At 35.8% G+C, this 17871-nt stretch overlaps 1 protein-coding gene across 2 annotated transcripts in view; it reads left to right on the top strand.

Annotated features, from left to right (window-relative positions):
• CDH18 (cadherin 18) overlaps positions 1-17871 on the top strand; it is a 1188046-nt gene that overhangs the window by 318192 nt on the left and 851983 nt on the right. Inside the window, exon 1 of one of the 2 annotated variants that reach the window (XM_070476510.1) lies at positions 13105-13228. The exons of the other annotated variant lie outside the window; for it this stretch is intronic. The gene's annotated coding sequence lies outside the window, so the exon portion shown is untranslated. Of the gene's footprint in view, positions 1-13104; positions 13229-17871 lie in introns of those variants that run through there. 2 annotated transcript variants of the gene reach the window in all.

Genomic DNA, 17871 nt, shown 5'->3' with positions numbered 1-17871 from the left:
ACATGCTTTCTTCCTCTGTTCCTTCAGTATGCATCATACCTTGCATTGCATCTTCACTGAAAAGTTCTATTTCTCTTTTGTACATGTGTATTCACCATGTATATCATACTTCATAATTTACTTATCATTAGACATTAATATTTGCCTTCCTCACCAGAATATAAGGTGAGGAGATATCTTGGTCTGTATCTTTGGAACTGTGCCTGGCATAAAGTAAACACTTTGACTGAATGACTTTATTTTCTTCTCATTTTGAAATTTGAGATCTTAGACCTTAATGCTAATCTGAGGGTCAAGAACATGGCCAGGTGACTCCCTATTCCGTCTTTTAAATTTGAAGTTGAATGCCTTGTGTGGCGCTAGTGGTAAAGAACCCATCTGCCAATGCAGAACATAGAAAGAGACAAAGGTTTGACCCCTGGGTTGGGCAGATCCCTTGTAGGAGGGCATGGCAACCCACTCCAGTATTCTTACCTAGAGAATCTCATGGACAGAGTCTGGGGGCTACGGTCCATTAGATTACAGTCGGACATGACTGAAGCGACTTAGCACACAGGCATGTCATCCTTGATAAGTTAATTATGCAGAATGAGATAACTTGCTTTGAGTAGACAGTTTACCCAAACTAAGGATTTTCAGTTTCTTTAGACCATCAATCTTCTAGACTCCTCTAGAACTCAATTTTGATAGCAGTCAATCTCTTGGATTTTCTTTTGTCATTCTTTGTAGCATGATCAGCTGCCTGAGTGAATATATGGCATTTCGTTATTGAAGATGGTATGAGTTTAAAAAAATGATACTTTTCTAGATTAAATTGTCTATAGATTTCTTTTTCAGCTACCTGAGAGACCTTCTGGGAGATTTTTTCTTTCCCCGCTTAATGGGACTAAGTTATGAATATACCTCTTTATCTCATAACCAGAAACTTTTTAAAGCAGCGTCCTGGCTTGCCCACAGTATACCTCTCTGCAGAGTCAAGCTGGTTTTCTGGCCAGGCAAGTTCCCTTCTGTTCCATTTTTCTAAGAAAATACAAGAATTCTAAAGCTGGCTAGCTCAGATGACTATACAATGATAGAGGCTACAGTAATTTAGAAAGATAGGTGATTTCTAGTTATTTATCAGAATGAAAATATTATAGATCTTAATCAAGGAGAATGATCTCAAACTTGCTGCTGCACAATCAGTTCCGAATGCTTGATTCAGAGGCTAGTCTGAAGGGAACTGTTTTATTCTATACTTCATCCTGTAATTTACTCATGACTTCAGCAAGAGCTCCAGAGAGGTATTTATTTGAATCACACCACCCAGCAACAAAAACAACAACAACCAAATGAACCTTGTCTTAGAATTGTGCTGTCATTGCTGACACTGAAAACTGTTGTAAGAAAAAGTGATTGGACATTAATTCTACTCACTGTGACAATGCTAGTGAGAATCTTTACCTTATATTATACAGTATCCAGTTTATGAAGACTCACAAGGTAATAGTTTTATGCTCTTGGTATTTCTTCTGTGCAACTGACCTGTTTTTGGATTGTGAATACTGTGACACATTGAATGGATTTCATTATTTTTGTAATAAAAACTAAAGCCAAAATCATGGTCATCCTCTAGGAAAAAGTTGGAAGTCCTCTGTCTGAATTGAGATCATGCTCTGAAGTCCACCTTGCTGAATTTCAAAGCAGCCTCTGCCACCTATCATAAGTATGACCTTAGCTGTTGGCTCAGACTTTCTGTGCATCAGCTTGGTGAGTGAGCATAGCTCTGGAGGAGAGTTGTCATGATTATATGCGACAATTTGCAAAAATACTTAAAACAGCATTTTATCAAAATAAGAGAGGTCCTTATACATTTGTGTATTAACATTTTTTGAAGTTTTTAAATTCACACTACTGCATTTTTACTTTATCCTGTTTTCTTCATTTACTTCTTTTAAAATAAGTTATTATTCAAAGTGTATTGCTGTGCTTCCTCGCTTCAGTTGTGTCCAACTCCCTGTGAACCCATGGACCATGACCTACCAGGCTCCTCTGTCCATGGGATTCTCCAGGCCGGAATCTTGAAGTGGATTGCTAATTCCTTCTCCAAAAGTGTATTATATATTTTAAATATATATAAGCCTATTCTGTTAAAAAAAACTGCAATGAATTCCTTCTTGTAGAGATAAATAAATAGAATAGGTAAATAGAATAGATCCAAATGGATATATATATATCTGTCCATCTTATATCTATCTTGACATAAATATAAAACACATATTTATAACTAATATTAAGTTCTTATTTACATAATAAAAATCTGTATTTTCATAGATTTATGAGATTGTGTTAATAATCTGAAGAGTTTCTTCATTCATTTTTCTCATTCTAAGCAAAATGGTGGCACTCTAAATAGTATAGTGAAGTTATTGTTTTTTCAAACTAAGAGAGAATGCCATGTTTTCTGGAATCATATATTGGGTTCAATATGTGTAAAATGCATACAAAAATTTAAGTGAAATTAAGATGCCACAAAACCTTAATACTGCATCACAAATATTATATTAATTTCCTTTTGGCATATTATAATGAGGTAGATTTAGAGTCACAGAAGCAGATTTGATTTTATAGTAATTTAGTAGCACTATAATCTTTGATACAACATTTTAGTGGGAGTACTGTGAATTTTTCAGCAGATCGATGTGCTCCTGTCAAATGTGATTATAAATATATAGTGTATATATATATATATATAATCTGAAGTGTTTGGAGATTTTCCAAAGTTTACTTTACCCTATAATCCTTATGTAATTGGTAATCTTCCAAGAAACTGTTTTAAAATTATTTTCTCTTTATTCATTGTCTGTTATGGGTTCTCTGGCTTTCTTCCAACAAAATCTTTTCTGTTTATTCCCATCACAATTATATAAGCTGATATTATGACTCCCTCACAGAGATTTAAAAGTCTATGGTACTAGAATTTGATAAACAAACTGATACAAAATAATATAAAATTATAAAACATCTTGTTTTTTTTATTGATGATGTTCTTATTGTTCTAAGATAATTATACATGTTATGCCCAAAGTACATTTGAAAGTATGTATGTGCCATTTGTTAATCCTCATGGTGGAGAAATTTGACAGCTTTAATTAGTGGACAATCTAATATATTATAGTTTTCTCTTTTGAATTATCTTTTTTTCTGCCAAAAAAATGACCAAATTATCCCCCCAACCACACACAGATGGAATTCAAAATTCAATTTGAATATTTCACACATTGCTTATTGCTAGAGTTAAGTGGCAGCCTTTGTTACCATGCTTAGTAGATACTTCCTATAAGGCTTTTTTTTTAAATTTATGTAATTATCTATCAATTGAGAGTTAAAGGGAATCAATTAGCTGTACTTCATCTAATGTACTTTGACTTTTCTCTTTAATTTTTAGCCATACCTTCAAGAGGGTCTGGATAAGCTTACAAAAAATAAGTATACATGTAGTACATGCATGTAGGTGCTGTCTTGTCTGACTCTTTGTGATGCCAAAAACTTTAGCTCACCAGTCTCCTCTGTTCATGGGATTTCATAGGTAAGACACTGGAGTGGGCTGTCATTTCCTTCTCCAGAGGATCTTCCCAAACCAGGAATTGAATCCAGTTTCCTGCATTGGCACGTGGATTCTGAGCCACCTAGGAAATTAACCACTGAGCCACCTAGGAAATCATACTTATAGTAGACAATTTTAAATCAAGTTAAGGTTAAGAGAACCAGAAAACAAAAACAAGACAAATAAAATGAAGTTAGATGCAACATAATTTGACTAGTGTTATTCCTTTAACTAAATAATATAATGTATATTTTACTGGGATCACTAACCTTCTTTTCTTGTTACTGTGTTTACCACTGCACTTAGTTGTAAGGCATAAAGGCTATCCCATAGCAGCCCCTCTTATCATCTCTTATTTGAGGGGAAACCAAATCAAAACCTAAAAACCACACTGAAAAGCAAACAGTGTGTATTTGTAGTACAAACTGCTTCGTTGATAGATTTTATTGCTTTCCTGTTTTGGGCTAACAGGATACATTAATTCACCTTTGAGGCTTAATATTGTGCCAGGGAAATAGGAAAAAAAAATGTTTAATAACTTTTGTGGGATGCTGGTTTAAAATTGCATATTTATTAGACAAAGCAGCCAGTTGAGGTAGATAAGAGGATCCATACTGGTCTTAAAGTGCTTCTTAACTGTATACTGCTCAAGCCAGAACTTACACATGCAAAATATGACAGGTGATAAATATTAGACTCTAAAGCAATGGATATTTGCTGAGACTCAAAATGTGTATAAACTATCTATACTATTATTTGACAATTAATGCACATTCTTTAAAGAAATGTTTATTGAGGGCCTACTAGATGCCCATTTATTAGAGGAAAGTAGAGAAGATTCAAAAGTGTCCATTATATAGTTACGTACATTAATGAAATTGAGTCTATCTTCAGTTCAGTTTAGTTCAGTTGCTCATTTGTGTCCAACTATTTGTGACCCCATGGACTGCAGCATGCCAGAATTCCCTGTCCATCACCAACTCCTGGAGTATGCTCACACTCACATCCATTAAGTTAGTGATGCCATCCAACCATCTCATCCTCTGTCATCCCCCTTTCCTCCTGCCTTCAATCTTTCCCAACGTGAGGATCTTTTCTAGTAAGTCATTTCATTGCATCAGGTGGCCAAAGTATTGAAGTTTCAGCTTCAGCATGTCCTTCCAATGAATATTCAGGACTGATTTCCTTTAGGATGGACTGGTTTGATCTCCTTGCAGTCCAAGGGACTCTCAAGAGTCTTCTCCAACACCACAGTACAAAAGCATCAATTCTTCAGTGCTCAGTTTTCTTTATGGGCCAACTCCCATACATGACTACTGGAAAAACCATAGCTTTGACTACATGAATCTTTTTGACTAAGTAGTCTACTTTTTAAAACACTGTCTAGCTTTGTCAAAAATTTTCTTCCAAGGAGCAAACATCTTTTAATTTCATGGCTGCAGTCACCATCTGCAGTGATTTTGAAGCCCAAGAAAATAAAGTCTGTCATTGTTTCTATTGTTTCCCATCTATTTGCCATGAAGTGATGGGATTGGATGCCATGATCTTAGTTTTTGAATGTTGAGTTTTAAACCATCTTTTTCACTCTCCTCTTTCACTTTCATCAAGTGGCTCTTTAGTTCCTCTTCACTTTCTGCCAAAGGGTGGTGTTATCTGCATATCTGAGGTTATTAATATTCCTCCCGCAATCTTGATTCCAGCTTGTGCTTCAACCAGCCTGGCATTTCACATAGTGTACTTTTCATATAAGTTAAATAAGTAGGGTGACAATATGCAGACATGAAGTACTTCTTTCCCTTTTTGGAACAATTCTGTTGTCCCATGTTCGGGTTCTAACTGTTGCTTCTTTACCTGCATGCAGATTTATCACAAGGCAGGTAAGTTGGTCTGGTATTCTCATCTCTTTAAGAATTTTCCAATTTGCTGTAATCTTAAGACACCATAAAGCAATCCAGAGTCATTTCTATCCTATTTATAATTATTTTAGATTTTGATAGTCCTGTGGATTTATGTATTAGCTTCAGATCTTATATCATATGTGCACAATATAAAATCCATCAAAGGAAGTGTCTTATATGAATTAATTGTTCAAAAGCATTTAGTCATGCTAAAAAGCAATTGCTTACTACCATTTTATTCATTCACTCACATATCTTCAATTCTTTTCTGAAATTAATTAATCAGACATTTGTATTTTAAATTTTTCTTATTACTATATACCCCTTATTTCTGTTTTATTGACTATGCCAAAGTCTTTCACTGTGTGGATCACAATAAACTGTGGAAAATTCTGAAAGAGATGGAAATACCAGACCACCTGACCTGCCTCTTGAAAAACCTATATGCAGGTCAGGAAGCAACAGTTAGAACTGGACATGGAACAACAGACTGGCTCCAAATAGGAAAAGGAGTACATCAAGGCTGTATATTGTCACCCTCCTTATTTAATTTATATGCAGAGTACATCATGAGAAATGCTGGGCTTGAGGAAGCACATGCTGGAATCAAGATTGTTGGGAGAAATATCAATAACCTAAGAAATGGAGATGCCACCACCCTTATGGCAGAAAGTAAAGAGGAACTGAAAAGCCTCTTGATGAAATGAAAGTGAAAGAGGAGAGTGAAAAAGTTGGCTTAAAACTCAACATTCAGAAAACTAAGATCATGGCATATGGTCCCATTATCATGTCAAATAGATGGGGAAACAGTGGAAACAGTGTCAGACTATTTTTCTGGGCTCCAAAATCACTGCAGATGGTGACTGCAGCCATGAAATTAAAAGAGGCTTACTCCTTGGAAGGAAAGTTATGACCAACCTAGACAGCATATTAAAAAGCAGAGACATTACTTTGCCAACAAAGGTCTGTCTAGTCAAGGCTGTGGTTTTTCCAGTGGTCATGTATGGATGAGAGTTGGACTGTGAAGAAAGCTGAGCACTGAAGTATTGATGCTTTTGAACTGTGGTGTTGGAGAAGACTCTTGAGAATCCCTTGGACTGCAAGCAGATCCAACCAGTTCATCCTAAAGGGGATCAGTCCTGGGTGTTCACTGGAAGGATTGATGTTGAAGCTGAAACTCCAATACTTTGGCTACCTCATGCGAAAAGTTGATTCATTGGAAAAGACCCTGATGCTGGGAGGGATTGGGGGCAGGAGGAGAGGGGATGACAGAGGATGAGATGGCTGGATGGCATCACCGACACGATGGACATGAGTTTGGGTAAACTCCAGGAGCTGGTGATGGACAGGGAGGCCTGGCGTGCTGTGATTCACGGGCTCGCAAAGAGTCGGACATGACTGAGTGACTGAGCTAACTAACTAACTAACTAACCCCTTATTGAGTAATACATGAAAATTATGTTTTTGCCATGGAAACCTAAACATACCAATACCCCAGAGGAAACAATTATTCTGAGGTTTAAGTCAAGCACCTCTCGTTCCCTGTTGTGAAGCATTTTTCTCTTACGTATGAACATCCTGGTAGTGTCCTTTCTTCTTCTCTCAGCGCACATCTCTTTCTTATTACCCCATCGATGGGTGTCTTTGGATATTCTGCAGCCATTGTCTTTTGTTTTCAGCCTTTGTCTACAGCCTCCCTGCTAGCACCCTGCACACCTCTGTCTCAGTCATTTCAGCTGCCAAAGATTGAGTGGTATAGCCTGAGAAGATATGCTGGAGTCCTAACCCCTGGTACCTGTGAACATTATTTGAAAGTGGGGTCTTCACAGACAGAATTATTAAAGAGTGGGCCTTCATCCAATATGACAGACATACAGAGAGGAAGGTGATATGAAGGGAATACGGGGAAAGCGTCTTGTGATCATGGAGGTAGAGTGATGCATCTGCAAGGCAACGATTCCAAGAGTTGCCAGCAACACCAGGGGCTGAGAGAAAGGCATGCAGTATATTCTTCCCCAGAGCTTTCTCAGAAAGCATGGCCCTCTGATGCTTTGATCTCAGATTTAGGGGCTAAAGAACTCTGAGACAATAAAATGATTATTTGAAGCCACCCAGTTTGTAGCTCTTTGTCATGGCAGCCATAACTGCCATTGGCTTCGTCAGCTTCTACAACCATAATGTAAAGCCCTTTCAAATCAATGGCAGATAAAATTGGAGCTGGTCCCACCATAGCATTAGTAAGGCAGCATATGTACTTGGGGATCATTCTCTCCATCTTTGAGTGGAGCTATGTCTTTCCTTTAGTTCTCTCTTGCAGCATCTTTCACTTCTTAGTTCCAGTTATATTTACCACCAACATTGTTTCACAGTCTTAGAAACTGTAAAGTGAGAAATCACAGCCTCTTAGACTCTCTGTGTTCATTCTTATCCCTCATTTTCACAAGTAATTGATATAAACCCAAGCAAACAAAAATCTTCTCATTTTCTGCCAAACACTTATGTCTCCATTCATCTTCTGATATAATTTCTACATCACTGTTGGCATCCTAGTTTTGACCTTTGCAGAAAGTTCAGTACTGGACTCAGTCTACTTTAGCTGAAGAGAGTATTTGAGGTCGTCAGAGAGTTACTGAATTGAAACATTCTGAAAATTGGATATGATGACCTGACAATGACAGAGAGGAGGCTATGAAAGAAATTACTGGAGAGTGGAGGTCAAATCATTGAGGGGAATCAGAGTAAGCAATACGACTAGAAAAGTCAGTAGGGCCGGAGGAGATATTCTGAACATAAGAATTTGCCCTATGGTGAAATAAATAAAATAAAAGCAGCTTGGGATCTGTGAGTGCCTTGACAAATTGCTTTGGACTCTTTTGCTTTGGGGACCTACTTGTCATGAAAAATCAAAACTTGATGCTTTGATGGTTTGCCTTGTATCTTTAATTATTTTCTCTTTCTGGAAACCAAACATTTTTTTTTCTTTCTGCTAGCTCTTTTTGGCATGCAACAAACCCATTTAAAAACATTCCTTCTTTTAAAAAATAGACATTAAAAGCCATTCCCACACAAGAAATAAGTATAAAACAAATCAAATGCACTTTCTAAATTATGCCTTTATATATAGCTGCACAATTTCCTTTTATTCCGCAACCTTTTGTAATATCTATTCAGCTTTCTATGAACTAAAATTTTGGCTGATTCTTCAGTGATTTGTATATTGTCAAAGGGAAGACCATTTTTGGTTTGTATCTTTTTAAAAACTTTATATACTCTTTCTATACTTAACTACCCATCACTATTCTTAAGACAATTCCTCATGTGTTTTCATGCTCTTCATTTTCTCTTCCCCCTGCCTGTCTCAGCTTTTTTTTTTTTTTTTCCTGATGGCCAATTTCTCTCAATTCTTGAGAATTCTCATCAATTCCTATACGATCAGCTATTAGCTACCGGGTTGGCCCAAAAGTTCGTTTGAATTTTTCCATAGATCTTATGGAAGAAGCTGAAAAAAACTTTTGGCCAGCCCAATATTTGATAATGGCTCTCAAATTAATATTTCTAACCCAGAATTTTCCTATGAATTAAAAATTCCTGAATTGACTAATTCCCAAGCATTGTGAAACTTGGCATGCTCCAAACTAAATACATTTCCTCTCAAGAATATATCTTCTATTATAAATTTTGGGCATCCTGATGTCTCAGATTATAAAGAGTCTGCAATGTGGGAGACCTGAGTTCAGTCCCTGGGTTGGGAAGATCCCCTGGAGAAGGGAATGACTACCCACTCCAGTATTCTGCCCTGGAGAATTCTGTGGACAGAGGAGCCTGGAATGCTACAGTTCATGGGGTCACAAAGAGTTGGACACAACTGAGTGACTGAACTGAAATGACAATCAAGTATATTTGTGGCATGATTAAGTATCTCTGGAAACCATGTATTTTAAATTCTTACCACTACTCTCACAGTTTAAGACTGTATTTTCATTCCCCTTGTCTGTTTCAATATCGTCTTAAGTAGACCGTCTGCATTCAAGTCTTGCTCTCTAACTCATCCCACATTCTGCTCCTGAAACCAGAATCTCAAAACATTGCCACCCTTCTTAAAATTTTTGTGTTACTCATAAACAACATTGAGTCAAATCCAGTTTCATAGGGTGACAAACCACATAGTGATCTTCTGAACTGAGTCCAAGCTTTCTCACAACTCTTGCATATGCTTTTTCATTTTTGGTTATGGATAGTCTTGGCTATTACTGGTAGTTTTCCAAATTAGCTAAACTTCTTCATGGTGCCGTGGCTTTGGACATGTTACCTCTGCTTGGGTTGCCTTTCCTGTCAAACATTGTTCAGTAGATTATCTCCTAAAGCTGACATGCTTGTCAAGAGGTTGCTCGAATATCACCTTCTTGGCATTTATTGTAATCCCTCCAGGTTTGATGAGTTGCCTTGATTTGGAAACTGCCATGATTTATAGAAAATGACTTGAGTTATGCAAAGGTAGGTATTCCCTTGTGGCTCACCTGGTAATGAATCTGCCTGCAATGTGGGAGACCTGGGTTTGAACCCTGGGTTGGGAAGATGCCCTGGAGAAGGGAAACGCCTACCCACTCCAGTATTCTGGCCTGGAGAATTCCATGGACTATGTAGTCCATGGGGTCGCAAAGAGTCAGACACGACGGAGCGACTTTCAGTTTCACATGCAAAGGTCAGGCTAATACGTCATTCACTTCTATGACCTCAGCCCTCAGTTCAGGTGTGAGTCTAGAGCAAGCTTCTTAACACTTGTAGAGTCAATGTGGCCATCTCTGCCCACACCCACTTTGAATCTTTACACACACATCCAGCTGTAGAGCTACATAATCACTACTGATGCACTGCTTATTCTGTGACATGAAAAGCATGGTTTCTTTGCTGTTGGGTCTGAGCAATCATTTTCAAACATTTGTGTGTATAAGAATCTCCTCAAGAAGGATGCCCCACCTCTAGGATTGAATGCTTGGTGATCTGAGGTGGAGCTGATAGAATAATAGTAATAGAAATAAAATGCACAATAAATGTAATGTACTTGAATCATCTGAAAACCATTCTTCCCCAACCCCTCCATGAAAAAATTGTTTTCCATGAAACCAGTCCCTTGTGTGAAAAAGGGTTGGGGACCTTTGACCTAAAGAGTTTGTTAACGTAGTTGACTTGTGCTCATACCCAAAGGTTTAGATTCAGGAGGTCAAGGTAGGTTGCACAATATCGTAACATGCTCAGAGGTATTTCTGCTTCAACAGAATATTTCTGAAAACCACTGATGTAGAATATGCTGATAGTTGAGAAGAAAGAAAAAAATTATTTTCCCCTGCCTTTGGAGAACAGTCAGGCAAAACATCTGAAGTCCCTTTGTGAAATCGTTACTTTTTATCACCTTTAAATTTTCAAAATTGGATTTGTTTCTTCCAATTGTCTTGTGGGTAAAGTGGTGATAATACCAACAGGGCTAGGTGATAAGGATATGAAAATAGACACAGCACTCTATGTATACCTTTCTACAGGTTCCCTTTGCCTGTTCCATTTAAGTGCACTGCTTTTTCCCTGCTTATTTTGGAGTCTTGATTGAATCTATAGGTTAATGTGTATCTAGTCTGTAGAGTTTTCTTTGGTTCTACTACTACTAGTACATTTGAGAAAATTTTGAAGTGTATATAAAATTATAGTTGCCTCTAGATCTCATTTGATGTCAGTACAAACTAGAGGGTTTAAATTAGATGGTTTTATGCTCATTTCACAAGTGAGAACGCTGATTCATAGAGACAAAGATGTTGACTATGGTCCTATGATTAGGAGCCTAGGTCCTATCCATAGATCCTATGGTCCCAAATTTGGTACTATCTGCCTCCAATGTGAGAGACCTGGGTTCAAACCCTGAGTCAGGAAGATCCCCTGGAGAAAAGAATGGCAACCCACTCCAGTATTCTTACCTGGAGAATCCCATGGACAGAGGAGTCTGGTGGGCTACAGTCCATGGGGTAGCAGAGTCAAGACACAACTGAGCAACTAGCACACAGCACACAAATTTGGTACAAATTTGTAGATTGTCACCTACAAATTAGGGGGCACTCATCAGACATAATAGGTGCTTATGGGCATTGATGCAGATCAAAGTGGGCACAGGACATGCTAATACTGACATCTTTAGTGATAATATTTACAGTTGTGAAGGATAGAGCTTTTAGAGCCAGATTCTTCTAACTCAAGTTTAGCTCAATAATTACTGCTTACTGTACATCACTGAGAAAGCAAGTTAACATCTCATAATGAGCTTATCTCATAATCATCATTGGTAAGATGGAAATAAGAATTGTGACTCATAAATGATTTACTATACAGACACTGAATTCTGAAAGATAGCTTTAGTGCAGAAAAGAGATTAGACACAAATGGGTTTTATGAGTAGGAAAGAGGTCAGTTAATTGAGGACATGATGTGATACCACTGATCAAATAGAATATGAAGAAAATTGGACATGATAGACATATAATGACAATATAATTCATATCAATTCATATAATTGATATTGCTAAAAGTGACATCATGATTTTAAAAAGTCTAATTAAATGTGATAAAAGTTGCTTAATTTCTGGAAAAATAAAATTTAAAAATGTGAAAAATTTTTCTTTTGAAATGTATTTTGTAAAAATAAATTATAGCTGTTTTAAAATTAGAGTTATTTTAAAATACGAAGTTTTTCTTTTAATTTTCATGTCCCTGAAATACTATCCATATTACTCATTTGTTTATTTTAATTGGAGTAATAGGGGAAACAATGAATTTTATCTTGATAAAGTCTTTATTGTGACAGTAAGTTTTATACATTCACACACACCTGCGTACATGCAGATAGCATATCCATTTACACTTAAAAAATGGATAATATGTCAAAAGGGAGGGGGCATATTATTCATTTTTTAATATAAAGAAATATGTTATCTGCATTTATGCAGGAGTGTGTGTGTGTATGTAAAATTCACAGTCACAACAAAGGATTTATCAATATAAAATTAAATGTTTCCCCTATTATTACTCCTTGTTTTTATTTGCTCAGGTCTCTTTTTCTTGATAGCCAAATTATTTTGATGTTACAATACACTAATAATGCACCATGAAATTAGAGTGGTGTTATGCTACACTTAACAGAAGAATAACAAAAGATCTGATCAGGAGGGGGAAAAAATGGCCTAGTGCCCATTAATTTCTATCACTGTGTCATTTTTTCCCTCCTAAATTTAGAAGGGAAATACTTGTCTTTTATAAAACAGTTTGACACCAGATCTTCTTCACCGTATTTTTAACTTGTGCATTCACTTTCACAGAGATGCTTACATTTTTACAAATGATTTCTGCTAGAGTTAAAGATTTCAGTCAACTGAGAAGATGCAATGCAGTGAGATTCTGCATATGAATTGGTAGCAGCCCATTCTTTTTATATTGCAAAGTCTATTCTTACAGAAATGGAATTTATGCCATCATTTTCTATGTAGGTTACATGGCATCTGATCCACAGTGGCAGGAAAAAAAATGATTCCAGAATATCTGCAGTATATTTTGCTGAATGTTAACAGCAGGTTCAGATGTGTTTCAGTTCTGACCTTGTGAAATGCTTTCTTGCTTATGCAACGCTTTATACATCAAATGCACAAACTGCGGCCAGGGTTTCAACTGCTCACACAAGGATTCATTTCTGAAAACAAATGTTGTTCAGGTTAGTTTCATCAGTGTCATTTTTCTTCTATTATTTTGTGGCATGAGAAATGCATGATATATGATATTACATTTTAAATGTGATGCAGAGAAGTCATAATGCTGATTTGTTTCATGTGAATGCTCCTTGTTCTATAGTGTTAAGAAAAATTTATTCAAGCTATCAAAGCAGCTATTATTTCCAATCAGATTTAGAGAATATTGTTTCAAGGATGAACTGCTCATAATAATTCAAAACGTGTGTATATGTCTGTATGTGAGTATGAGTGTGTGTAAATACCATGCTATTTGAGCTGAAAATCCAATTATCTAAACATTGTAAACATCAGCAAAATTCTGAGGCTGTGAGTATTTGATATTTGTATATATTTAGGATACTTGCAATACTTAAATAGGGAAAATATTTAGTTCTAGTTCTCTAATAAAAGCAGAAAAGTTTTAGATTATTATCAAAACTTATGATAAACAGAGAAGTAACCAACTATGAGAATCAGAGGCACCTGAAAAGAATGAGGCACAATTTTCTCCTTGAATTTAGATTTGAATCAATATTCTTTGGATTTTTCTATATGTCTAACATTCTAAAGTGTGTGACTCAGAGATTGTGATCAATTCTGATTTGGTTATAAGAGATTACAGAAAAAGTAAAATAAACTTCTTTTAACGTATTATTTCAGAGTCAAGTTAGTGAAATTTTCTACAAATTAAAAAAAATCACACCTCTAGTTGCATTATTTTGCCTAATACAAATATCTATCCACTTAGGCGCTGAATCACAGTTCATGCACAATAAACCTTAGGAAATTTTCTCAAAAGTATCTTTGGGTGAAAACGTGGCTTATATTAGCAATGAAATAACAGGATGGCATTTTGCTCATTTAATTTAAAAAATCTCAAAAATAACTGCTGTATAGGCTGTAGGAGCTATGGAAGAATTAATACAGTTTGCAACTTTTGCGAGATGCTGTGATGCCGGTGAATGATGTTTGTCTTATCCAATCAGTGTCCTCACTGCACAGATCCTGTCATGAGTGTTTGGGGAATATACAAGATCCCCTTAAGTTTAGGTGAGCTGCACCATGAACTTGGTCACCAGAGATGAAGGCAAGAAATAAAGAAATATTGTGCAACCTGGTCTGCTGAGTCACTTCAATACACCAAGCTCCCAAAGCTGTCACTGTTTAGATGAAAGTGCTATAGATCTAGACAATTAATTAATTACATTAATACAGGGCACATGATAAAAAGGTTAATGCACAGCAAGATTTGAACTGTTTCTCAATAAACAATCATGAAGAAAAAGCATGAATTATTCTTACACAAAGAAATACACCCAAATAGCAAGGTTTATTTTCATGTAGCAATTTTTCTCATTTACTCCTCATTCTTTTTGCAAATGAAATATACACTATGGTAATTTAAATTACTAATGCATTGTACTTTTTCCTCACAGTGAAAACTATTATTTCCCCTTTAACATAAATATAAACATTGTTATTGGTATTTAGCCTTTATAATAAATGGCAACTACACAATACATATAGTTTATCAAAAACTGTTACTACTGCTACCTAACTAAATATTGAAATTGTTTTCATTAATATCAAGATTTTAATTTATAAAATACTTGTTTCACTGACAATAGTCACAAAGTAAACAATGATATTTTAGAGCAACCACCCCAAATATCATATTTATATTTTGGTTACAGGGCTATAGAGTTTGCATATAATTTCTTGCTTACATACCTGGTTCTTTCTTTGGACTTTGAGCTCCCTCAGCACAAAGGTAGTAATTAGTCTTTAGTGCTAACATTAAATGCAATGTGTGGTATGTCATGGGTAATGAAAAGTAAGTATATGTCAAAATAGCAAACACAACTATGTAAGGGGAAGTTACTAAATACATTGATATAATTTCATAGAATATTATTTTAAAACAACACTGTTAAGTGTGCTGATTCAGTTGGAGAAGTGAATGACAAGATGCATTGTTTTTTCATTTTAATAACCAAATTTAGAAAGTTCTAAAGATAAAGTATACAATTGAAGTTCTAGGTTATCATTAAGCTGGGTACACATTGATTATGGGAGAGTCTGCAAACTGTATTTTATTAATATTTGCTCTGTGCTACTAGGAAAAACCCAAATTAATGCAGACAGTGCTCTCTTTTTTGAGAAAAGGTGACTATAATATACCTAGGCAAAATGCAGAAACACTGCTGTCTAAAAAAATAACTTCTATGATGAATTGTCTCTCTTAAATGATAAAATATACCAATATTTATGCTTGTCTTTTCCTTGGAAGAGTTTTTCAAGTAGCCCATAAAGATGAACTGTAGTGCAGCATTAAAATCCATGTGCTATCCTTGAGAATTAACTTTGCACAATATAGCTATGGCCCAGACCTTAAATGCAGTTTGACTTCTAATCCTTACATTGCACAATGAGATCACATAACAATTAGTCTCTGATAATTGAAGTCATAAAGATGTTAGTTAAAAATGTGGTTATAAAATAGAACTCCCTGGTGAAATCAGCAGAGTCTCAGAGAAACTCATTAGTCCATGAGGTCAAGTCTCTTTGTAGTCTGATACTGAGTGTTGTTCATCAGGTCAAGATTTAGGTTTCTGTATAGATCATATGTTGATTGGTCTTACAGAAATGACTGACATCACTGACAAGGATGTTCACCTACGTCAATGTCAGCCCTTCTGATTTTAGTGGAAAAAAAAAAATCATGAAAGGACCATTATATACATGTTGATTAATGAACATGTTGTCTTTCTCATAAAATCCATTATAATAAACCCAAGTTATAATTTTAATGACTCTTAATGCACTAAAAGCAGAAGTAACTGAATTAATCTTAGAGGAAAACGCCATAAAGAGTGCTTGTCTCTGATCACTGTCAAATAGAATATATATTCCCGGGTCCCAGCATCATTTCTCCTCAGGAGGGGCTGTGGAAAAGCTGACCTAAAAAACATCTTTAAAGTTTTTCTTTTGTTTAGCCCCTGTACCATGGACTGTTGTTGAAGTCGTGGCTGACTCTTTGAGACCCCATGGACTGCAGCAAGGACAGGCTTCCCTGTCCCCTACTATCTGGTAGACTACTTATTAGTAAACCCAGTGTTCTTTAGATATGCTAGCATTTACATAGTTTTACTGTTGTCATCATTGTTTAATGAAGAATTTCCAGACTCTTTTTTTCCCCAGGACATGTGGGGAAAAATACAAAGACAAAATACAAGAACAGTGTTCTTGTACTGAAGTTCATATTTATCTTTTGCATTTATTAAAATATCCATTTACTGATCTAGCAAAATCATGTTTTTTCTTGTTCGTTAATAATAGTTTTATTAAAATATACTCAACATACTACAAATACTTAAAGTTTACAATTCAATAAGTTTTGGACACTTGTACACATCCATGAAACCATTATCACAATACAGATAATGAATATGAAAAGATGTCTATGAGCCTCTTTGTTATCACTCCATTCTGATCCAGGCAAACACTGGGCAGATTTCTGTTACTATGTATTTCATGACTTCTAATATTTTATATAAATTGAATGTAACAGGTTTGTTTGTTAGGTGGGGGTGGGGATCCAGTGTATTTCATTCAGCATAATTATTCTGTGATTCATCCATGCTGTTTGTTTATTTTGAGTGCTAAACTGTATTCTATCTTATGGATGTGCTAAGTTGCTTCAGTTGTGTCTGACTCTTTGTGACCCCATGGACTGTAACCTGCCAGGCTCCTCCATGCATGTGGATTCTTCAGGTAAGGATAGTGGAGTGGGTTGCCATTTCCTCCTCCAGGGGATCTTCCTGACCCAGGGATCAAACCTGCAACTCTTCTGTCTCCAGTACTGGCAGGCAAGTTCTTTACCACTAGTGTCACCTGGGAAGCCTATTCTATTGTACAGATAGATAAAACACTATTTGTGTATTCAGTTATCTGTTTGGGAACATTTGTTTATTTGATCATTTTTTTCTGTTTTTTGGCTATTACAAATAAATTTCTATAAACATTTGTTTATGAGTCTCTATGTAGACATATGCTTTCATTTCTTTTGGATTACTGATGCCTAGAATGCCTGGAATATCTGAATCATATTGTAGAAGTATGTTCACTGCTTAAGGAACTATCAAAATATTTTCCAAAATGTCTTTACCGTTTTACTTCTCAGCAGCAATATATGAGATTTCTTGTTTCTCCACATCCTCACCAAATACATGCCAGGATATGACTTTATAATTTTAGTCATTCTGATATGTATGTGGTTATAACTAATCATGGTGTTAATTTGCTTTTCCTTAAAGTTTTTTGATACTACTTATATTGGAGTGTGTTTTATGCATATCTACATATCTACTATTGCAACATGTCTATCTTGTGGCCATTTTTTGGAAGCTATAAATTGTTTTTCTTTTTCTTCCTAATTTATATGAGTCTTTATGTTTTTGCATACAAGTCCTTTTTGTAGGTTTTTGATATTTAAATATTTTTTCCAAATCTATGGCTTGTTACTCTATTCTCTTAAGATCTTTAGAAAGGAAGCTTTTATTTTTAGGAACACCTTTAGTTTTTGGCCATGCTATGTGGTTTGTGGCATCTTAGTTACCTAACCAGG

The sequence above is a fragment of the Odocoileus virginianus genome, chromosome 14 (assembly GCF_023699985.2).
Source record: "Odocoileus virginianus isolate 20LAN1187 ecotype Illinois chromosome 14, Ovbor_1.2, whole genome shotgun sequence".
NCBI lineage: Eukaryota > Metazoa > Chordata > Mammalia > Artiodactyla > Cervidae > Odocoileus > Odocoileus virginianus.
This window is presented reverse-complemented; position numbering and strand designations above follow the sequence as displayed.